Consider the following 24,817-nt stretch of genomic DNA (forward strand, 5'->3'; position numbering starts at 1 on the left):
GTTTGTTTGCTTCCTTCCAGAGTACTGCTGCTCCTTCAATGCTGGGGACTCAGAGGAAGTGTGAAAGGAAAATGTATTATAATTAATGACCAATAATTTTTTTAAAGTTTTAATTTAGGTAAAATATTCAAGGTTGTACCAGCCTGTACTATAACAATCAACTAACACTAACAAAATAGCAATTTTCTGTCCCAGGCCATATTAGCATAATTACTAGACTCTGAGGACCAAATATCTCATGGGAAAGAGTAACCAGTGTACCCGTGAACTTTCTAGTCTTTCTGTTCACATCCAGCCCCTATCCATGATTCTGGCCAATGCGTTGACTCCTGTTCACTGCTATTCCTCCAGAGAGCACTCACTCTGCTTCATGTCCTCCCACTAGCAGTCTCTCAGCTGACAGGGAATCTGCTCCCCCACCTGTGTTGCCCTTTTGTTTCAGGGCTCAAATTGCCCCAAGTTCTGCCTTCAGCCATTCATCTCTTGCCTTCTAACCCCGATCATTTTCTCTGTATTGAGTTTAGCACTTCAACTCTTTTTATCCATCCATCTTAAAGAGTTTTTTCCCTTACTTACACAAGGACTGGGACTGTTAAGAAGTGGATTTTTGCCAGGCAGGTCTTGGTCCTGGGGTTTGGTTAATAGCCATCATCATTGTCCTTCCTATAAGAACTTTTAGACATTCATGAAGTTATATCCCTGGCAGATTCATCCTGCTGGCTCAGGAGACGTGCCTAAAAGTGCCTGAAATTAAAAAAAGACTACAGAATAGACCTTAGCTCTGATACCCTTGCTAAATAAACATTGATTTTTAAACATGTATCTTTATTTGTTCATAAATCTACACTTAGTACATATATTCTTTTACCACCACCAGAAAAAAGTCTGGAAGTAGTGAAAAGAACTGTGTAAAATGTTTTCTTCTCTTGACTAATAAAGGCAAAAGAGAAACTTAGCCATTTTGTTTTAAGCACGACTAACCAAATCAAACAAGCATAACCCTAAACTTAAATAATAAATCTTGTTAATGTTCATGCTAGCCAGACTGTCACTTTTTGAAGACTGTCCAAACACTGTAAGCAGTGAATTATCGAGGGGAAAATGGAAAACAAAACAAAATAACCAACAAACAAAGGAGCAGAACACACAGATACCCTTGTCAAGGAGAGTAAAGGGAATATATACAAAGAATGAAGGTGATCATTAACAGATTAGCACTAATTCTTAGTGATCAAAGTCATTGTCAATTAATGTTTGCAGTGTGCCAAACTCATTTTCTCAATTCTTCATTCCATAAGTGTTCTTTGAATGCTTATTCCATTTACCCTGTGCCCTGCACTGTTGTGAGCTGTGGGGATCAGAGCTAAAGACACTGCAATTCTCCAGAGTCTGTGAATCACTAGCATGGAAATTTTGAACTAGAGAAAAATTGACTAGAGGAGTGTGAGGAGACCCAAAAGGTGTTATATCAGGAGAGGCTGATGTTTTCTTTGTGGAGGTCCTAGAGAAGATGCGCTAACTTTCTTCGATTACGTGAGAAATATCATGTCAAAAAATTCTGTGTGATTGAGGAGGGAAAACTAGATTTGAATGGATGGAATTAGAGGAGGAAACATTTTTGCTTAATCAAGGGAAAGGCTTCCTGAAATTATAACAAGCTACCTCTGATAACTGAGTTGATTGGTCATAAGTGGGAGGGTGACGGGTTGGTGTTGGGGGTGGGTAATTAATTCATCTCCAAAGACAAAAGTTCCAGGGTCTGTTGTTGAAACCATTGATGTGGGAAGGGTTCCCCTGAAGACAATACAATAAGGGACTACAAGGCTGCTTTTGAGTTAGATCTACCAGCTTTGTCACTTACTCTTAGGCTTTGACCAAATCTCTCATCTCTGATCCTTAGTGCCTACATCAGAGAAAAGGAGATAGTACGTGTCACAGGGCTGTGGTGAGAAGAGAAAAAAATAATGAGTGTAAATGAACTAATTCAAAATGGTTGCTATATAGTGGACACTCAATAGTTGGTACTCAATTCATGGGAACGAGAATGTCATCTTGGGAAACATTTGGACTCCCTTAAACAACCCAGAAAGTTAAAATGACACCTACTAACGTAAAAAGATCCTCTCTTCTTATTTGGGATTCATAAAAACAAAATGTTTCTAAAATGTACAGTGAGAAATGCTAAACATATACAACATTAGAAAAGCTGCCAAGACAATTGTTCTAATTCATTACCATTTCCTTATTATTTACCTATTCTTAGTTGCTGGAAAGATTTTTTTTAGCTCAATTTCTACTTTGTAGTGTTCTAAGAGACCTGTACTGTCAACTTCAGTTTGTCATATCAAAGGAGATCTTGGACAACATGTTGTGACATGTTCAAAGAGAGCCTGCTCATGCAAGTTGGATGAGTTTGAAAGTTGCTAGGGTTTAATTCTAAGTATCTGTGTTGTAATCAATTCCTATTTTTCAATCATGTTGTTGGTATCAACTGTTGCATAATTTGAACTAGCCAGTAAAAAGTCCAAAAGGACTCAGGTGGTGAACTAGAGCAAGATTATGCCAACATGAGACACATAAAGCAATTAGTGATTGCCGGTAAGAACGTTAACTCAATGAACTGTGGTTCACTTCTCACATGCCTACCAGCTGCAATAATGAATATTTAAATAAATAAATATTTCAATACTCTGGGCTCACTTTTCCAGGCCTATCTTAGGTTAGTTTCACCTTCTCTTTGTTTTCATAGTCTGTGTTCTGTTTTTTTATTCGTGTAATTCATATTATACGAATATGAATTTCAATAATGAGACATTTAAATAATGAAGAGAACAAAGAATAAAATCAATTTCCCACCTCCCAAAATTGACTCATTTTATTTTATAATGTCTGCTTAAAGTCTCCTTTATAAAGAAATAAAATACAACAGTGAAGTCTCCTCTCAGAAGCTCCTGTGAATTAGTATGCATTGTTCCAGTCTATTTTATATTTTCACTCGTGTATTTATACAACCATTCCAATATTTAGTCTTGATTTGTGTTTTTTAACTTACAAAAATAATATCACACTTCTTTTCAAAAGATTGTTTTTGAAATATATGTAGATATATATAGTTCTAGCTCTGTTCTCCCTGTGAAATTTGTATTTCACTTGGTAAATGAAACACTTCATTTGCTATTCACATCTAGTGGCCTTCCCTACTCCTAAATTGGGCCCATGGATAGCAGAACGTTATTGCTAGAAAAGTTGGAATAAAACATCATTCTAATTTATGGCTTTATATATTACCAGTGCTGGGAACTTTTGAAAATGGCAAAAGCTAAACTGGATGGGAAGTCAGGAAAATATGAATAAACTAGAATTTTCCCAGGCAAACCACAATGAAGGATCAGACTGCATATGAAGAAAACAAAGCTCCGAGAGGTGATGTGACTTTCTGGTGTTAAAGCCAAATAATCAGGAGGCCATTCATCTAGGGTTGTTTCTGTTTCCAGAACCCTTATACAAGCCACGCCAAAAGTTAACTTAGAGGCATTCCTTGTTACTGCTTATTATTATTATTATTATTTTTTTTTTTTGAGATGGAGTCTTACTCTGTCACCCAGGCCAGAGTGCAACCACATGATCTCCGCTCACTGCAACCTCTGCCTCCTGGGTTCAAGTGATTCTCCTGCCTCAGCCTCCCGAGTAGCTGGGACTGCAGGCACATGCCATCATACCTGGCTCATTTTTTATTTTTAGTAGAGACCGGGTTTCACCATATTGGCCAGGCTGGTCTCAAACTGCAGACCTCAGATGATCCGCCCAACTCGGCCTCCCAAAGTACTGGGATTGCAGGCGTGAGCCACAGCTCCCGGCTGTTACTGATTAATTTTGAATTGAGCTTCAGCCAATCACAGACACCCAGCTAGCTGATTGGTTATATAACAAGAGACCTCCCATTGAACTGTACGGAAATGCATAGCTATAGTTAATCAAGTATTTTTTTTTACTTTGTTTCCATGTTCAGACTATAAAAGCCCACTGCTTAGGCTGCTAGCCAAAGAGCTAGCAGAGCTCTTTGAACCTCTTTCAGTTTTGATTATTCATTCTTTGCTTAAATAAACTCTTAAATTTATTTTGTCTAAAGTTGTTCTTTTAACACTGGGTTACATAGCTAGTTAATGACAGTGCCTGAAATATCCAGCCCAAATCTCAAAATCAAAATATTGCATGGGGCAAGAGATAGAAAGCTTTTCTAGTTCATTGTTCTGTTTGTTATTCTGCTGCTTATGTTTAAAAAACACCCAGAGAGCTAAGATAAGGCATTCTTAGAGACACCTTGTTAGAAAAATGAAGTCTGATACCTTGCTTTCACAATGGCTGGTAAGAGTATAGTTTTAATCTATCATTGTGTCCTTACGCTTGCTATCTCACATGCCAGGTAAAGCTGTTTGCTCCCTCTTCTCACTCTATCCCATTTGTCCCTCTAGGTAGGAGAATGTGGTCTGGAAAATGAGGTGTCACTGGTGATCAGACATCATCACTTTTCTAGTGACTGTCAGCTTAGTTTTGTCCTACAGTTGTCTTGATTTCCGGCTAGTTAATGAGTGTGACATATCTTTAAGGTCTGGGTGTGCCAATGTACTGGAGACAGAAAATTGACTCACTAATTAAACCATAGCCTGAAACTTGCATGTTCAATACAGGCCTGCAATTTCCTTTACCTAGGCTTGGTCTCAGGTATTCTTCATAGTGAAGGTGATATTACTATTGTATCACTATGATTCATGGTGTTAGGACACCAAATTCCTCATTACATCTTTATTTTAAACTTCTAAACTAGTATAGCTCCTAGAATTAAAAGGATTGCAGATTTTTAATTTTTTTAAAAAAGAGGCAGTATTTAGGTGTACCTTGTAGGGAAGAGAACAAGCATAAGGAAAAGTGAATAAATTAAAGCTATACTGTTACCAGCCATTTTGAAGACAAGGTAAAGCTTTTTCATTTTTCTAATGAAGCAGCTCTAAGAATCCATTATCTTAGTTCCCTACATGTTTTCTAAACATAAGAAGCAGCATAACAAACAGAACAAAGGAGTAGAAAGCTTTCTATTTCTTACCCCATTCAATTGTTTGATTTTGAGATTTGAGCTAGGTATTTCAAGGACTGCCATTAACCAGCTATGTAACCTGGTGTTAACTATTAAGTTTTACTCACTTCAAATTTGATTTTGTTTCTCCAAAACGTTTTGCACATTTATAAGATAAATAAAAATCAGCATTTTTAGAAGGCAGCTATGATCACCACTCTACCACCAATGTCACTGAAATCAGTATTCTTGATTACCTGCTGGAAATAAAAATGTAATTGCTAAAATACTCAGTATAAGTTAAGTGATACATTACAAGTAAAGATCTATCATGTGTTAAGTTTCAAGTTTCACTTAATGTTCTTAATAAAATAATGGTAATTTGAATTCTCTACAAATATGTTCAGCCTGTAGTATTCTAATTTACAGATGCTTGAGAACACCTAATATTTTTGATTAACTTAATGTCAAACTATTATCCTACCTTGTAAATAGCATAGAAATTTTAACTATAGTCTTTAAAAATCAAATTTCATTGGTAGGGAAGTGTAAATGTATGGTTTTTTTAAAAACACAACATTAAAAGGTTGAGGTTATAACTTTCCTAAAGATGAAATCACTATTTAAAAGCTGCACATACACTGATTATTATTGTTTGTTTGTCTTAGAAGATGTATCTTTAAATTGCTGGAAGACATCATGAATATTTTCATTGCTAATTATTGGTAAAGTCTTTAGAATATGTCAGTTCTGTTTGTGTGGGTATGGTTGCTGTAGTGAGGCTTAAAAAAAAACAGTGCTTCATGTCAGTGAAAGCTCTTCTTTGGTTTAATCTGGGTTGTGGTTATATTGTTTTTTCATATCGTGTGAGCTGATTGCAAGGGGTTAACCCAAAATGAGCCACTTCACTTAAAATTATTCTATATGTTAGTTTGTGAATTCTGTTGTTGGTATTTAAACGTACATCATAGTTTAATCATATCACATAAAGTTGTGATTTCAGGAATACTTTATATTTCTTTTGCTGTTTTTGCTTGTGACAATTGACTAGTCCACCACATAGAATTTCTTAGTCTTTCTAACACTAGGTGAACATTTGAACTGACCAGATGATTTTATGGAAACAGCATGAGACAATGGAAGTCAAATCTCTGTTCTGTACCTTGCTTTGCCCCTTTCTGGCTATAGGAGCCTCAGAAGTCATTCAGAGATGCAGCAAAGTGCAGGGGATCAAACCATTGATCTCTGAATTTGAGTCTTACTTTTGTCATTTATTATTAGCTGTGTGACAGCTGGTAAATTAACTTAATCTCTCTGTCTCTGCATTTTCATTTGTAAATGGTATTAATATTAGTGCCTCTCCCCCAGGGTTCTTAAGAAGATTAAAGTAGTTGATATTTGTAAAGTACTTAGAATATTGCCTGTACAGCTAATTATTTAATAACATTTTAATGTGATGTGACCTCATTAGATCTGATGTCTACAAACAGTACTTTGAGTTTGAGAATTGTTATCATTTTAAGTGTTTCTTGCCTTTGTTTTCAATACATCTTGAAATTATTAAACTTAGACTGGTGAAAACATTGTTTCTATGTGGAGTATTAATGATTATACAGCTAACACTGATGATTTCTTTGTCATTTGTTTTAAATCAAGGCACATTTGCAGAAATAAAGGACTGCTTTAAAAACTAGCAAAATATTCATATATCTTAGGGTTGTATGGACTGTGACAACTCCTGTAACTGGGTTTGGAACTTGTTTCTGCATTAGGTACACATTTTGTTTACCTCCTAAAGGGTTAATGTCATTTATTTTATTTTTCAATTTTTGTCTTTATAACTGTGCTATTAGATGGCAGACTGTTTGGAAAGCTGAATTTGATTATTGCTTTTCAGTTCTTTATTGCCAGTGAAAATATTCTGCTGTTTATCACTTTTCTTTAGTACAGGTTGGTACATGACTTCTATCTTTTAGGGTTATCATACACACATAACTCTTTCTTAAATAATCCACAATCTGTTTTAATTATTCTTGAAACCTGTTAAGTTGGAATATTTTATAGGACAAAGAGTAGTGTAACTTGTCAGTATAAGAGTTGGTGGTAGAGGATGGGGTTAATTTGTTTTTTAATGACAGGGCATTGTCTCCAGTGTGAAAGAGGCCATTGGAATTGGAACTTGTTTCCGCTGATGGGAGAAAGTCCAACCGAGCTAGTAGGCTGATTATCTGGAGAGAATAATGATGTCAACAGGAGGTTGTCCTGGCAGATAGGGGGTCGGAGTCCACTAGGACCAGCAAGGTGCAGCAGATGGTGTCCCAGCAGGTGGGTGGGTTGTGGTGACACAGAGTCTGGAAGCAGACAATATCCAGGCAGATAAACAGATAGATATGTTCACAGATTGTGGGTCCCAAGGATTGGGGCTGAGGCTGGGGCCTGAAATACAGGCCCTGGGAAACCTGGATAGACTAGCACAGAGGCCGATCTTGGAGGGAGTAGTGAACTACATAGGGCATTAAAGCAGAGACTCTGTTAGGTGGGGCCACGGGTTAAAGGGTACTTGTGACATCCTCAGGTTTGGGGGTTATGTGGATTGGAAGGATACTGGAGCTGGGAGCCAGGAAGGTCTTTAAAGATGCTGACTTCCATATTCCTTAGTGCAGACTCATGTGACGGTCACCTTTTGAAAACTGAAAAACTCAAGTGTGTTAATTACAAAATTGTGCTTTACTTTATTACTGATGAGGAGATTAAAAGACAACTTTGATACAATCAGCCTTGCCTTTTTTTTTTGCAAAGGTTGTAGTAACCTTCAGATCAGACTTAACTTCCTGCAGTTGAAACTGCTCACATGGGGCCTAGGCGAAGTGAAGCATGCAATATGGAGGTGTTATTATTCCTTATTCTGCTTAGATTTATCCTTAGGAAGAGGTTATCTATCTAAGAAGAAAGTATAAAATGAAAGAATTAGGAAGTAGGTCTTTGTTTTTGACTGAAGCTTGCTTGTAATAGAAGAGAAAATTATGTGGAAGTTGCTGAAATTAATTTCCTTACAATAATATGAGTGTTAACTGGCTTTTTCCCTGACAGTCATTATTTGGGGGAATATCAGCCCCAGTTACATTATTTGGGAATGCCCTACATCAAACCAGGGCCTTCACTTCTAAGGACTAAGAAAAAAATTGAACATTGACTCTTTTGCTTGAGTCTTAGCATTTAACAGCCTTCTATTATTGATCTTAGACTTTATGTGTACCTATATATTTGAAATCAAAGAAAAATGAAACCCTCAAAACAAAATCCAAGCATTCTCATGCTTTACATTTTGAAATTAAATCTCTAGTTGATGTTCACTTTTAAAAAATCTAAGTTACTATGAAGTTTCAAAGTGCTATCATTGTTTTTCCAAGTACTACTTTGGATAGAGGAAAAAATCCGTGTTTCTTTTTATTAGATTCTTTACAATGGTGAACCTTGTCTAGAGAAACAATGCATTCATTTATTAAATAGAAGTTAATTTATGTAATTAAAATAAAATAAATTTTTCTGTCATAAAATATAGCTTCAAATTATCACCTCTGCGACTTTGGGGCAAGTAGTTTATTATACTGGGTTTTAGTTTCGTATCTCAATTTACACCTTCTTCATAGAAATACTGTATTTCTAGTACACCCTTGGGAATCATGATGGATGACAAAGCTTTCCTTTTTTAATGGAATTTTTCTTACTGGAAGTCATTTTAATATTTTCCACTTTTACATGCCCTCACAATCTATATGCAATTGTATCAGTCAGGCTTCCACCAGAGAAACAGATGAAAAATAGAGAAACAGAACCAGTAGGAGATATACATTAAGAAACTTATTGTGAGGAATGGGCTTAAGGAATCCACACACTCACAGAAGGGTAGGGTGGAAACTCTGGGGCAAGAGTTCGAGCTTCAGTCCACAGGTAGAATTTCTTTTTCCTCAGGAAAACCTCAGTTCTGCTGTTAAGCCCTTTCAGATGATTGAATCTGGACCACTAAGATATTGAGGATAATCTTCTTCACTTAAAGTCAATTGATTGCAGATATTAGTCACATTTATAAAATTCCTTCACACAAACACCTAGGTGAGTGTCCGATTGATTAACTGGGGACTATAGACTAGTCAGGTTGACGCATGAAGCTGATCACCACATCACAGTCCACACTTTGCAACTTTAGACTCACGCACATTTCCTGAAACCATATTTAATCTCAAAATAAAGAACATAGCAAAGTCATTCTTCCACCTAATGCAATACAGCTATCTTGAAGCATGTTTTCCAACCCAAAACATGGTAACCCTTTCCCTAGAAGAGGATGCAATGTCATTCACTGTTCTCCTTGACATTCTGTAGCTTAAACACTGTGATGTAAAGTTAACTATTATGAATATATCTTACATTAGATAATAATGACAAAAGAGGAAAGAAAGCAAAAATCGTAAATACATGTGCACACACATTTCTAACAAAATAAGGGATGCTTAAAATTTACAGAATTGCTTCTAGAACTGGCCATGTGGTCAATGCTGGTATTTATGATTCCCTTCTTCCATTACCCATTTCATAATTCTCTGCTCTTAAGCAGGCACCTCAGCTGGTCATGGTTCTTAGCGTGGCGGCGTGACCCAAACCTTCATTCCTGAAGGGGCTGGGCCATTAGCAGTCCTGTCTGAATTGAATTATTGTGGTTTTCTTCACAGAATGTGGTAGTAATAAGAGATGCCCTCAGGGATCTCCTGTGTTTCAGACAGGCTCATCCTTACCTCCACTGCGTGGTATAGCCCAATTTCCCCTTGGTAATCAGGATTCACCACCCCAACCAATATAGTAATTTCCTTCTTTGCCTGTTGATTCAGAGGTCTGGGGAGCCCAAAGTGACTGGTGGCAGCCTCAACTCCTAGTTCAGTGGAATCCTTTTGTCTCCTAGTGGAAGAACACCTCCCTTTGAAACTAAGACCTCTCCACCAGCACAGCATAAGGTTGTGGGGACATGAAGCAAAATTTCTCTGGTGGATTGCTAAGTGTAATAATTAGTGATGCCACTCTCATTTTCACCCCTTGATTGTTGGATTCATGAATTCTGGCAATAGGAGATCAAGCACCACATACTGAGCACATACATATTTAGATTTAGAACATATACAGCCTCCTAGAGGATATTTCTAGAGCCCAGCAAAATACTGCCACCTACTAGGCACTATAACTGAGTTTTCAAAGGCCATTCCACTGTTTTCTATTATGCCATCTAACTCAGGATGATGGAGAACATGGTAAGATCAGTGAATTAGAGTTTCTTTGCTTCATTTGCTGTGAAGTAAGCTCCTTGATCAGAAGCAATGCTGTGTGGATTACTGTAAGCATGGATGAATTATTCTGTAAATTTGAGGAGGTAGTTATGACAGAAACTTTACATGAGGGAGAGTAAATTTATATCCATAGTAAGTATATAATTCCAGTAATAACAAAGCAGCACTTTTTCCAAGATAGAAGAAGTCTCATATAATCAACCTGTGACCAGGTAGCTTGGTTAATCACCCAGGGAATGATACCATATTGGGGACTCAGTGTTGGTCTCTGCTGCTGGCAGATTGGGCACTCAGCAGTGGCTGAAGTCAGGTTGGCCCATCTCCAACTTCCTTGTTGAGTGGAAGTCCATGTTGCTGAGCCCATGCATAACCTTCATGCCTCCCCATGGCCATTGTTCACAAGCCCTCTGGTCAAAGACAGCAGTGGCTGGAGAAAGAAGTGCAGTATCCACAGAATGGGTCATTCTACCCACTTGATTATTAAAATTCTCCTCTGCTGAGGTCCTCTTTTGGTGAACATTTACTTACATGGGACATGAATGTTATGTTCTATGTCCATTTAGAGAGGTCTGTCTGCATACCTCTTCTCAGCTATCCTTGTCACCAATTTTTCAGTCATGTTCCTTTTAAGTTGATGGCCATCTCCAAACTGTGGACCACAGCCCATCAGTCAATATAGTCTTGTACCTCTGGCCATTTCTCCTGCCAAGTAAAATGAACACCCAGCTTCACTGCTCAAAGTTGTGTCCACTAGGAAGACTTCTCTTTAGCACTGTCCTTCAGATATGTACTAGAAAGGGGTTGTAGTGCAATCACTCTCTACATTCAGTAGAGCATTGGCATTGGCATATCATGCAAGACCATCTGTAAACCACTCTGAAATCTTGTTTCCTCAGTCAATTGGTTGCTGGGAACTCCTCAGGAGACCCTAGGTACTGACTGGTAGAGAGAAGATAAAGGCAGGAGTGGGGACCATGGGATTTGGGCCACTTCCTTATGTAAATTACTTGAGCCTGTTTCAGCTCGATCTTATATATACCACTTCCGTTTGATATTGGGGTGTGGCTGTACATACCCAATGTCAAAATGCTTGGTGGGTCAGACAACAACCATTTAATGATGGGCAGCTTAGATTTCATAGTAACTTGGTGGCCCATGGTGAGGTGTTCAGTTTCTATATAGGCCCAGTAGCAGGCAAAAAGCTGTTTCTCAGAAGAAGAGTAGCTGTCTTCAGAAGATGGCAGGGTTTTGGAACAAAGCCTCAGAGTTTGCACTGTGATTCACCTTCAGGGATCTGCCAAAGGCTGCAATCAACATCTCTATCTGCTACTGGCACTTCAAGCACCATCACCGGATCTGATGAATCATATGTTCCAAATGACAAAGAAGCTTACATGGCAGCTTGGACTTGTTATAGAGCCTTCTCTTATTTGGGTACTCACCTAAAACTAGCAGCTTTTTGGGTCACTCGATAAATTGGCCAAAGTAGTACACCGAAATAAAGAGTAAGTTGCTTCTAAAATCCAAAGAGGCCCACTTGGCATTGTGCTTCATTTTTGGTTGTATGAGAAGCCAAATGCAACAACTTAATGTTTACTTTAGAAAGGATATGTCTAACATGCCCCATACCACTAGATCCCTGGGAATTTCATCGAGGTGGCAGGCCCTACACAGACCAAGTAGACGAGTAAATGAGATGTGATGGGAATCATCACCCCTGCATCCTTCAAGCCCTTAATGGTGGCATCGAGCTCTGCAATCCCTCTAGGAATATAGATTTGCTTATGATTTACACTTTTTCTAAGTGGAGACAGTTCTGGTGATTTCTACTTGGCCTCAGTCCATAGTTCAGTAGTGTTATAACCCTTGTTTATATACAGATTAAGAATTTAGTAGATTACCTATTTCTTTTCTAGAAATACCATGATCAACTAGCCAATTCCAAAGGTCTCCACAAGTTAGACTATTCTGATTACTGCATTGTCTTTGCTGTTCACTGTGTAACCACATCAATCTTGTCTTTGATGATTAAGGCTGCCACAAGGGAGCCAATTATCCTTATTGCATTTAGGTATCCCACCCAGTTCAGTGGCAGCAATTCCCACTGTAATGTCTGACCTGTAAGAAGGATGACCACAGAGCTCTTTAAGGGTGCTGGGACCCCCCCTCACAAATTTATTTCTCACCATCATGATGAAATGTGTGTCCTCAGGACTCTCCTGGGGTATGTGAGCAGGTCTTACATGATAAATTTATTCTACTTTTTCGATCTCCCTCTCTAGCCTTTGGATAAATTCCTCTTCAGTGTAGCAAGGCAGTTAATTCTGGCATTTGATTTCATTTAATGTAGACCGCCTTGTAGTCCATGTTTCAGCCAATGAATCAAACTGTTAGAGGCTTTTCTAACCCTTTGAGCTAAAATACTGAATCCAGAATCTCTGCTTAGTGGGATGATATCAATAAATTCATCCTAATTCAACTTTATGGGAATTTTACTATGGTGGAAGGCCCTACACAGGCCAGATAGACGAGTGAAACAAGATGTGGTGGGAATCATTACCCCTGCATCCTTCAAGTCCTTGATGGTGGCACTAATCCCTATAATCCCTCTAGGAATGCACTTGATAGGAAATGATTTATGTGATTCAACTTTATGTTCCTTCCACAATTATCCCACGTACTTAATATTCATTTACGTATTCCCCAGATTGTATAAATTGGAAAACTCACGCAATTCATTTGGTATGTAGCACACTTCCTTGTGGACTACACTTTGTACCTTAATCTTTAGGGCCTGCTGGTACTTGAGTCTTGTTATAAGTCTAGAAGCAAAGAGGGGTGTCAGGGATAAGTTCTGAGGAGAATCAACAGGGTCTTGCAAGACACCTACCTCAGGAGCAGCCATTACTGGTTCTTTAGGCAACGCAGAGTTAACCTCAGACAGGGGTGAAAAGATTTTTCTATTGGCAAATAAACTCATCAGAATTTAGAGATTTGATGTCACAAGTTTGAGTGGGATTTCCCATATGTCCCCATTCTAATTTTCAAGATCCCATTTGTTCTCAATCAATCCTCCTACTTTAACAGGAGAAATTCATTTTGTGTTGTAATTCAGCAACACGCAGTGTGAGAGTCTGGTTTTGAAATCTTAGCCCTGTGGTTGTAGGAGATAAGGATTTGCTTTTGGGCAGACACAGAAGTATTCAGGTTATTTATGCAGCGCTTGAACAGGAAATTTCAAGCCCTGAGTTTATCTTTTTCTTTCCATTTTCCATAGTACAGTTGGCAGCAACCTGCCAATTTCATCATACTCTTCAGTTTGGCTAAAATGCTCTAAGGCATGAAATATATGGTCACCTAAAACCTTGCCTTTTACAAATATTTGATTATGAGTACTCAGTGGTGATATTTGTGTTTCTCCATTGCCACATCATGCCATAGACTACCAGTGCCCTCTTCACAACTGAGAATTGTCTTTAATACCTTTAAATTTAATCACATTAGAGAACATATTCCAAGAATAACAGAACCAAACCAATTCATAAAGCTTATCCTTAAAAATTCTATTCCTATGGAACCACTCTTAGGGCAGAAATCTGTATGGGTCAGTCAGGGCTCCACCAGAAAAACAGAAATTGCTCTGACATAACTTTAGGTACAATTTATGGAGAATGTACATGTATGTATATACATACCTATATATATATGCTGTGTGCATATATGTTGGTTGGTGTGTGTGTGTGTGTGTGTGTGTGTGTGTGGAGAGAGACAGATTTATTGAAAAGAATTGATTTATGTGATTATGGAGGCTGGCTGGGCAAGTCCAAAATCTTTAGGGCAATCTGCAAGCTGGGAATTCCTTGGAGGAAACTTAAGCTGCATAGTCCATAGGTAGAATGTTTTCTTCATCAGGGAAAGCAGTCATCTGTTCTTTTGATGATTGAGTCAAACCCACCCAGATTATTGATGATAATCTCCTTTACTTAAATCAACTGATTATAGATGTTACATATATCTACAAAATTCCTTTACCACACCACCTAGATTAATGTTTGATTGAACAACTGGGGCCTGTGGCCTAACTAAACAGTAGTTTAACTTTGTTCTGGATGACTCAGAGTCATCCCACATGTAGGCAGATTTAGGTGCTGTGTCCACAAAGATTGAAGCTAATTATCCGCACAGGCTCTAGAACTTGGTTTCTTGAAGAAGTTGTAGGTAATAGTTTCTTTTTCTTTAAAACATAGAATGAAATATTGCGGCCACAAAATGCTCCTTGGTAGCATGATTTGGCTTTTCCCCCGGTTCCCCATCCCCCACTAAAATTTAATTGAGGTGGTCTTTTCTCAACAGATTTTTGTTCATTCTTCAGAAAATTGCCTGTGGTCTACTGTTATTAACATCTTTGAATTGACACATCCATAATAGAGTGGGGTCATCCTGATCTTTGGGTCCAGGACCCTTTTCAATTGTACTCATGTATTGCTGCCAGTGCAGGGGCTAATTCTGCTAATAGGTTTGGAGTTTGGTTTTGTTTGGCTAGTCAGGAAGAATTCTAGGATTGGAAAGTTCCAGAAAACTGGTCCCTGGATAGCTGAGCTTTCTCAGTCTATTATTTAAAATGTTTAAAATGTACTAAAAAGAAAATAATGAGGTTGATACATGACTAGAGTGATCTCTTGGCTGAGTGAAAGGAGCACATTCCTGGGTGAATATTTGATTAGTCATCATCAAGCAAGGTGAAAGGGCTTCCTGGATTGTTTTTCCAGGTGACTAGCATCTCCACCCAAGCTCTTGTGATTTGCTTATGTGGAATAATGGTGTGTGTTGGGCTGTTCTCCTCTCTTGCATGTGTTCTGGCGACCAAGAGGAAAGACATAAATTGCTCCGACAGGATTGCAGGTGCCAATCTACAGCTGTGAGAGAGATTTTTATGAAGAACCTCTAGAGCAGGTTTTCTGATGTTTTATCATTCAAACCTGGTGGGGCGGGGATGAGGTGGGGGGAATTTGACTCCGAAACATGTACTTTATTCTCTCTATTAAACTCAATGCATTTTCTTTAATGTAACTTGAAGGGATTATTTGAAAAAAAAAAAAAAATTGGAGTTAAGGGGCTTCCTGGCCAGGCGCAGTGGCTCCCGCCTGTAATCCCAGCACTTTGGGAGGTCGAGGCGGGCGGATCATTTGAGGTCAGGAGTTCCAGACCAGCCTGGCCAACATGGTGAAACCCTGTCTCTACTAAAAGTGCAAAAATTAGCTGGGCATGGTGACTCACTGTAGTCCCAACTACTCGGAAGGCTGAGGCAGGAGAATGGCTTGAACCTGAGAGGCGGAGGTTGCAGTGAGCGGAGATCGTGCCATTACACTCCAGCCTGAGCAACAGAGAGAGACTGTCTCAAAACGAACAAACAAAAAAGGCGGGGTGGGGGCATCCTAACAATCAATAGTTCCCTCTTTCACTGGGTGCTTTTCCCCGTCTCCAATTATGGTCAGCAAGATATGCACCTCTATTTTATTTTAGGCCAGATAATGTTAGTGCTTGAAGCCAACCTGATTCTTTCCATTGCCTCGTCTAGTCTTTCTTAAGCCCTAATCTTTATGTTCTGCTCTGTCAGTAAGATGAAGTGTGAAGAATTTAGGGTTTGGAGTCAGACCAGGGTTTGGATTCTTCTTAGGAGGTTAGCTGATTTCCTCATAAAGAAAATGTAGATAATTCAGAGCATTCTGTTGGAATAAGATCATGTTTGTGTAAAGTGCATAGTACAGGATAGATGCAAAGTGTATTTTCCTTGCTGCCAACCCTCCATTTCCTGAACACAAAAATATGGGAACAAATAGGATTTTGAGTGGAGATGAGAGTTGTCCTTCCTGCCATTTCTTCCAGTCCTTTAACTGTGACTCCATATCTTACATGCTAAAGGTAAACTCACACAAGTTGCTGTTTACCTCTAGAATATTGTTTGTATTAATAATGGGCATTTATTGAAGGTCTGCTATGTACAGGGTTCTTAACCAAGGCTAAGTAGGACCATAAATATTGGTCAATATTATTATGCGATTGCAGATTTTAAGAATGTAAACCTACATTTTGGTGTTCTATCCTCAACTTTCAAAAACAGAGGTAAGCCTTATTCCCAGTCATCAGTTGTTATATTTTTCTGTACTGATTTACTCATAACCTGTCTGAATATATTACACTAGATTTCTATTTTTTTAACTTCATACTATTTCACAATTTTAGTGTTAGAAAGAGAAATGTATCTTAATACTTCAGATTTTTTTCTTGTAGGAGAAAAATATGACTCATGTTAGGTCACTTTTTGGTTCATTCTCCTAATATAATTAGAAACTTAAATTACTTTTGGCCTTCATGTTTTCTCTCCTGCATTTCAGTTAATATTCAGGGATTTTTTGTTCATTTGTTTTTGAGTCAGAATTTAACTGTTTTGCCCAGGCTTTGCCCAGGCTGGAGTGAAGTGGCATGATCTCAGCCCATTGCAACCTCCACCCCCAGGGTTCAAGAGATTCTCCTGCCACAGCCTCCCAAGTAGATTAGATCCAGGGACTTTTAATTCTTATGTATAAGTACCATATAGTCTGCTTATCATTATAAAAATTCATTGTTTCAATAAAAACATATTGAGGGCCTAAAAATGTGGAACAAAAAATGGAAATGGTACCTGACTGCTAGAGACAGAATATTTGTGTTCTCCTTTCCACCTAAAAATGTTTATATGTTGAAATCATAAATACCAAGGTGATGGTTTTAGGAGGTGTGGAACCTTTGTTAGGTGACTAGGCCATGCAAGTGGAGCCCTCATGAATGGAATTAGTGCCTTTTGAAAAGAGATCCAGGAGAACTCCCTCTCTTTTCCTCATGTGAGGATACAGCAAGAATGTAGCCATTTATGAACCAGAAAGCAGGCCCTCACCAGAGACTCAATTTGCTGGTGCCTCCATCTTGGACTTCTCAGCCTCCAGAACTGTGAGAAATAAATTTTTGTTGTTTATAAGCTGCCCACTCTATGGGATTCTGTTGTAGCAGCCCAGACAGATGAAGACACTGCCTTCATGGAGGTAACAGTCTAGTAGAGAAGACAGACATAAATAAATAAAAGTACACATATACAGCTACTAATAGTGATGAGAATTATGGGAAAAATATATATTTCTAAAGAGAATAACCTTAATATTGATAATGCTAATAAAAACAACGTACTTTTTAAAAAATTGGATAGCCTTTATAAGGCTCTCTAATTATTGACTATTATACTAGCCTATATAAGGAAAAAAAGTCATTTTAGGTTTATTCTTCTATGTATAAAATACTGAGAAAGAAGTAGCTATTTATGTTCTGTCCAGCTCTAGAGCTTTGAAACAAAAACTTAAAAAGGTGCTTGAAATTGTAAAAATTGAGCTCAATGGTAACCATATTATATTTTTGTATTTTTTTCTTCCCTTGATAATAATTTATCTTTTATGGTATTGTGAGTTTTGTTTGTCTGGGTGTGATATAATATTCTTAAGAGATTCTTTTTCTTTCTTTCTAGGAAATCTTCAGGCTTAGCACTTACAAATATTTATATATAAAAACAATTGACTATGCAACTATTGTATGCACCAGTATAATCTGACCAGATGACTTTTTGTCTCCATTAAATAAAAGATCTGATAAGTCTGTTACATAAAAGAATAGTGTGTTGTAGACATATCGTGAAAGTTCAAATCCTCTTTCAGAGAATAGTAACAATTGTATAAATCTCATTTTTTATTTTAGGTAAACTGCACACTAAGACTTTAAGCATATTGCTATACAGTTGAAAAGAATCAGTTCATGGAGAATTAAATAAAATTTTTTACTTAAGTATATTTTAAATATAGTATTTGAATTTGAGAGAAATTAAATTTGCCTATTGTGCTAAGAAATTGTTCCCATAACATCAAGCAAAGCTTTTTAGCCAAACTGATGTATCACTACTGAGCTTCGTCCCCATTCATGCCACATGTCTGGCTGTCACTGCCCCTGACCCACAGTGAGGCAGGACCATGGAGTTGCAGCTTTAGCTCTTCAGCCAGAAACCCAGGCGGGAGAAGTGAGGGGGCAAGAAAGTTGATGGGGGTGTCGGGTGTCCAGGGAGTGGAACATGAGAGAAACAAAGGAATTCTGAAATTATAGATGTAGTACTGAGGATGTCAAAGCAGAACTGGCTTATGGATAAAAGCCAGTAAAGGCAAGACCACCAATGATCCATATGTTTGCTCTATGCACACTAGCTATATTTGCCACGTACATCTCCAGGTTGTTCACCTCCTCAAAGAGGCTGTCTCTGTCTCCTCATCTAATGTAAATACTCCTTAATTTTTCATTATTATCTAATGACTTATTTTTCCCTTTCAGAATTGTAAATTGTAAATTATATATTTGATTACTTATATATGTTCTATATTCTCTTTTAGTCTTCAATTAAAATAAATTTTATTGTGCATATTTGAGGTTTATAACATGATGCTATGGAATATATACAGATAGTAAAATAGTTAAAGTAGTGAAGCAGATTAACATATCTATCATCTCACGTAGCTACTTCTTATTTTGTCTTTAAGGCTTTTTTACACCAACTATCTTCCAGTTGTTCAATAAACATTTGTTAAACGAATGAATGATGACCAAAGCTTTCAACCGGTTGCTGTTGGTGTTTCCCTTTATCCAATAGGACTTGAGTCTAAAATTGCTACTCATGGCTACATATTCATTAGGGGCACACATGAACATCACCAAAATGCTTGGAAATGTGCACATTTTTTCAAAGTGGTTATTCCGTTGGCTTGCAATAGATGTTAGTGATCACCTACCCCCAAAATGCAGCTATTTATCCCAACATAATATCACAATTATGTTAGTGTAATTAATTGTTTTTTGTTGGTGTCAATGATAGATGTAGATGATATTTTGGAGCTAACTTGGCTTTCATTTTTAGTGAAGTATGTAGAATTTCATACTGAGGGGAATTTATGAGTGAATGATTGCAGAAGTATTGGGATTGTCTCTAGTTTTGGGCATATCTGCAATGCTACTTCCTTTTTCATCATGGTTTAGCAGGAATTGCTTGGAATCTTTCTTACATTGATATTTCCAGAAAACTCTGTTGATATTTGTTGCTCTTTTTTCAGCTGTATGTTTCTAATCTTTGAAAGATATGGAAGCAATCCAATTTAAACACTGGCTTTCAGCCACATCTCAATATACTCATAAAACCAATAAAAATTCTTTCAGTCCAGCTTCACAGATACAGGAATCATGCAGCTCTTTCTTGAGCCATTAAGGGACATAACTAAAGATAAGGGTTTTGTCATATATCAGATATGTGTGGTGTGTACGCTAGCCTTAAAGATAAACTCACAAATTCTAATTTTCTGCTATTGTCCTGAATCACTGGATTAAGCTCTTTATATCATGTTGATTAAGATATACACTAAAATTAAATTTACTAATCTTTTATGCAAATTCAAAGAAAAAGCTTCCTGAAACCTTAGCTTATTAATTAAAAATAATTTAAAATATTATGTACTTTTAATCTGGGAGTCTAAAATATTTTTGTAATAGATTGGTTTTGTGCTGGTTCTGGAATAATTAATGGAAAATATTAGACATAACTTATATTTGCAGAACTAGTTTGGGCCAAGTCATGTATATTATTCCTTGACAACATCAGGCACACATGACCACTAAATTAGTTACTGTATAATTACAATAATTAAATGATTTTTACTAAGTGATGAATCAGATTTGATTTACAAATTCATAAAAGTAATGATACAATTTTTGGCTACATCTTACTCTACCACAGAGTAGGAAATGTATTGGCTTAGTTTGCTGAGTGCTTTAAGATTATAATTTAAATACTGTCCCTTGAGATGTTAATAAATCCAATTCCTTGATATTTCACTTTCACTAATTGCCTTCATTCATTTATACTCTTATTTTTTCTATTCTCAAGCTTGAATTTGTTGTTTTCATAATGATATGATGCACAGATCACTATGGAAGTGTAACATAAACTTGGAGTTCAAGCTTGATTTTTCCTTATTAGTGGGGACCCTCTCTGGGCAGAGGTCTTTCTGAATTAAGGCCAGGGGAAAGCCTTGTTTGTTGGCAAAAGCAGACCTATCTCAGGACCACTACTGGCTGCAACATCCTCTTACCTTAAATCTGAACCAGGAATCACTGAAGATAAGGGATCTTGGTAATGTTAAATGTTTATGTTAACAGTAGCATTTATTCATTTGTTAAGCATTCATTTGACAAATTTTTTATTGAGTACCTACTTACCATCTGCCAGGCACTCCTCTAGATACTGGGAATATAGGGTTGAACAAAAAAGAATCATAGCCTAATGGAACACCCATTTTTAAAATAATATTAAACAGTAAGCTTGAATTATATAATATTATTAATCAAAGCAACTTTTCATAAGGAATGAAAACTACACTTTACCAAATAGAAGTCATATGAACTTTTAAAATGAATAGACATTTCTATTTGCATATTATTTACATGGAAATGAATGCTTCTAAACACTTTAAAATAATTTATTTCCTGACAAAGTTTAAAGATCTCTAGCTCTCATTAGAATTTTATTTAGTCTGTAATTGACTTAGCAAGTTAATGAGGCTTTATATACATATAAAATAAACTTGAATGTATTTTTAAATGTCTACATATAGAGTTCTACGTACATGTGGATACTCTTTAGAAAGATATTTTCAAAATTGTTGACATCTGAAAGATTCATTCCTTACTCTGCTGTTTCCCTCAGAGATTATGCAAAATTTAATTGTGCTTTTAAAGACATTGTGCATAATCGATCTATGGATAAATCAAACTGAATATGAAATCATTTTGTAAGACCATTTGGTTCTTATATGATCTAGTTATAGGTACTTGATTGTTTTCCCCACAAAAGTACTGAGTAAACTTAACTTAGTGAAAGGAATATGATTTTCCTTTCAAACAGTGAAACGGCAAGAGTGCAACATGGTGAGAGTTCCACTGTTTGAAAGAAAAGACATCTTCTTAACTAGTATTTATTTTTATTTTTAACTATTATTTTAATTTCAGGGGTACAAGTGCAGGTTGAAACTATAATTTAATAACTCTCAGTCTTGACTATTTTTTGGTAAAGTTGCCTATGTGTATCACTAGCATTGATTTAATGAAGTAGTGAGAGGAGAATCTGTAAATGCAGAAGTGAAGTAATTGAAAATCTATTAGCTGAGAGGTTCCTGCTCATGCTATATTTAGAGAACACAATTAAAAGAAAAATATGGAAAAAAAACAAGGAACTTTTATGTGAAAAGACACAGAGAATGACAGTGCACAATAGAAAGAGCTGCATTAAATAAAAATAAAAATGGAAACATTTATCCAGTGCAGCATGATATTAAAATATTCCGAAAGAGCATGAAAATTAATTACCTACTTTAGTTTTCCTTTACAAATGAGTTGGAAATGTCAAACAAATTTCTGGATAAATGAGAAGGCTAAGCACTGAATCATTTGCAGGTGTTTTCTGAACACAGCAGAGCCTGGTGGATTCTGACATACATGAGAAAAGCCCCCACCAATTAAGGTGGGTTTCTCATAGTCATATGCACTTCCACTATTGTGGACAATATGGTCAAGAGTAAAGAAGCCCATGTTGCCCTTTGCTTTGAAAGACAAGATGATATGTTGGAAGAAACACTAGGTTGAATCTCCAGAGACCTAATTACACTTTCACTCTTCATCTCAGCAACTCAGAGACCAAGGCATGTAGGATTTCAGCTATGGAACTAGAGGACTGAGATGAAAGAGTTAAACATATTCTCCTCTAAGGTCCCTTCCAAATTGATCATGCTGTAGCCTTGGGATATGTTGTTCTCTTACAGACTAAACCACAGATACAGTCATGTTCTCCATGCTTGGATCTCAGGGCTGAGAGGGCTTAGTATATGTTTACAATTGTAATCACTGGAAAGTTTACAGGGCGTGGATATCTTGGAATTAAATAAGCACATGGCTACTTACACTAAAAAGTTTCTGTTTCATTAAGTACAAATTTTTGATTAGAATACAAGGAGGCAGTTCCCCCAACCTTTGCAATTCTGTAGCCTAAAGGATTAAGCTAAAATGATCATGTTTATTATTAAGCAACCAAAGGAAAATGTTCCCATATGGAAATGTGTGATTTCTTCAAGATAACATACTTGCAACAGGATTGTAAATGAGAGAGAAAACCCACTGACTGATATATTTCTGCAATAAATATTACCATTCATCTCAAGACCCACTCATTTAATAAACCTTCTATGTATAAGACACTTACATTTATAGATTAAATATTTATACTTAGACTTTTTTAGTCTTTTAGAAGAATAATCAACAGGTAGAAAATATACACGGTTTGTTAAATATAACAAGCTGGCATCCTAGTTCTACATTTGAAAAAATAAAATAACCTCAATTTGGGATCTGTAATCAATGTGTTCATCAAAATGCTACAAGAATAAATTGTATGGATAAAGATGATTGGCATATCGCACACCGTAATCCTCCCTCAGAGATTCACACCCAGCACTGACATCCTCTGAGTCAATTTATTTAACTTAAAAAAAACTTTATTGACATAATTTGCTACCTTAAAAGCCACCCATTTAAATAGTTTCTAGTATATTCACACACTGTCATGTCACCACAATCCATTTTAGGTCATTTTCATCACCCCAAAGAGAAACCCTATAAACATTAGTTGTGACTCCCTATTTCCCCCAAAGCCTAGGTACTCCCTCTCCAACCTTAGGCCACCACAGATTTTTCTTGTTTTGTAAATTTGCGTATTTTGGCCATTTTATATAAATTGAATCATACAACATGTGGTTCCTCTCATTTAGCATAATGTTTTCCAGGATCATCAATGTTGTGGCATGTATCAATCCTTCATTCCTTTTTATTGCCAAGTAATATTACATTGTAAGAATATACTACATTTTATTTACACATTTATCAGTGATGATGGACATTTGTGTTTTTTCCACTTTTTGGCTATTATGAATAACATTGCTGTGAATATTCCTGTAGAAGTTCTCTGTGGACATATGCTTTCATTACTTTTGGTTATATATCTAGGAGTGGAATGGCTGGATCATATGGTAACCCTATGTTTAACAGTTTGAGGAAATGCTAAGCTATTTTCCGAAGAGACTGCACCATTTTACATTTCAGCCAGCAATGATGAAGCCTTCCATTTCTTTATATCCTTCTCAACACTTGTCATTGTCTTTTTTTATTATAGTCATCATAATGAGTGTAAAGTGGTATTTCAACATGGTTTTAACTTGCAGTTCCCTAATAGGGCATAATGATGCTTTGTATCATTTAATGTGCTTATTGGCCATTTACATACCTTCTTTGTAGAAATGTCTATTCATGTTCACTGCCCATATTCTAAATTGGGTTATTTATCTTTTTATTATTTAGTTGTAGTTCTATATATACTTAACTTACAAGTCTCTTATCAGACATATGATTGGCAAGTGTTTTTTTCCAATTCTTTAGGTAGTCTTTCACTTTTGATGCTGTCATTTGGTGCACAAAGGCTTTTTATTTTGATGAAGTTCAATTTATCAATTTTTTTTGTCACTTGTGCTTTGGTGTCATATCTAAGAAATGATTGCCTAAACCAAGGTCTCTCTCTCTCTCTCCTTCTTTCTTTCCTTCCTTCTCTCTTCTTTCCTTGTCTTTTTTTTTTTTTTTTTTTTTTTTGGAGTTTCATTCTTGTTGTCCAGGCTGGAGTGCAATGGCACAATCTCAGCTCACTGCAACCTCCGCCTCCCGGGTTCAAGCAATTCTTCTGTCTCAGCCTCCCGAGTAGCTGAGATTATAGGCATGCACCACCGTGCCCAGCTATTTTTTTTTGTATTTTTAGTAGAGACAGGGTTTCCCCATGTTGGACAGGCTGGTCTCGAACTCCTGACATCAGGCAATCCACTTGCTTTGGCCTCCCAAAGTGCTGGGATTACAGGCATCAGCCACCCTGCTCGGCCTCTTTGTGATTTAAAAAACATAAAGCTGAGGCATGGAGTAATATCTTTTCCATGAGTGAGGTTGCAACTTAAGCTAACATTGAATTTAGTAATAACATTTCTAACAACTACTGAAAGCTTTCCTTATGAGGTTGGTAAAATTATTACTGTCACTTTACTAATGAGTAAACTGAAGTTTAGAGAGGGTATATAACTTGTCCAAAGACACAGAGCTAGTCAGTAGCGGAGCTAGCAAGACTCAGGGGTGTCTGATTCTAGCTGCTGTTTGTCTGCCTTCCAAGAGAGAAGCTTGAGCAATAAATTATGTAGGTTTAGTTTAGTGCCTC

General features: G+C 36.9%; 1 protein-coding gene across 12 annotated transcripts in view; it reads left to right on the plus strand.

Annotated features, from left to right (window-relative positions):
* Nucleotides 1-24,817, plus strand: part of PKIB (cAMP-dependent protein kinase inhibitor beta) — a 253,648-nt gene that overhangs the window by 165,935 nt on the left and 62,896 nt on the right. The gene's annotated exons all lie outside the window — the stretch shown is intronic.

The sequence above is a fragment of the Gorilla gorilla genome, chromosome 5, assembly GCF_029281585.2.
Source record: "Gorilla gorilla gorilla isolate KB3781 chromosome 5, NHGRI_mGorGor1-v2.1_pri, whole genome shotgun sequence".
Classification (NCBI taxonomy): Eukaryota; Metazoa; Chordata; class Mammalia; order Primates; family Hominidae; genus Gorilla; species Gorilla gorilla.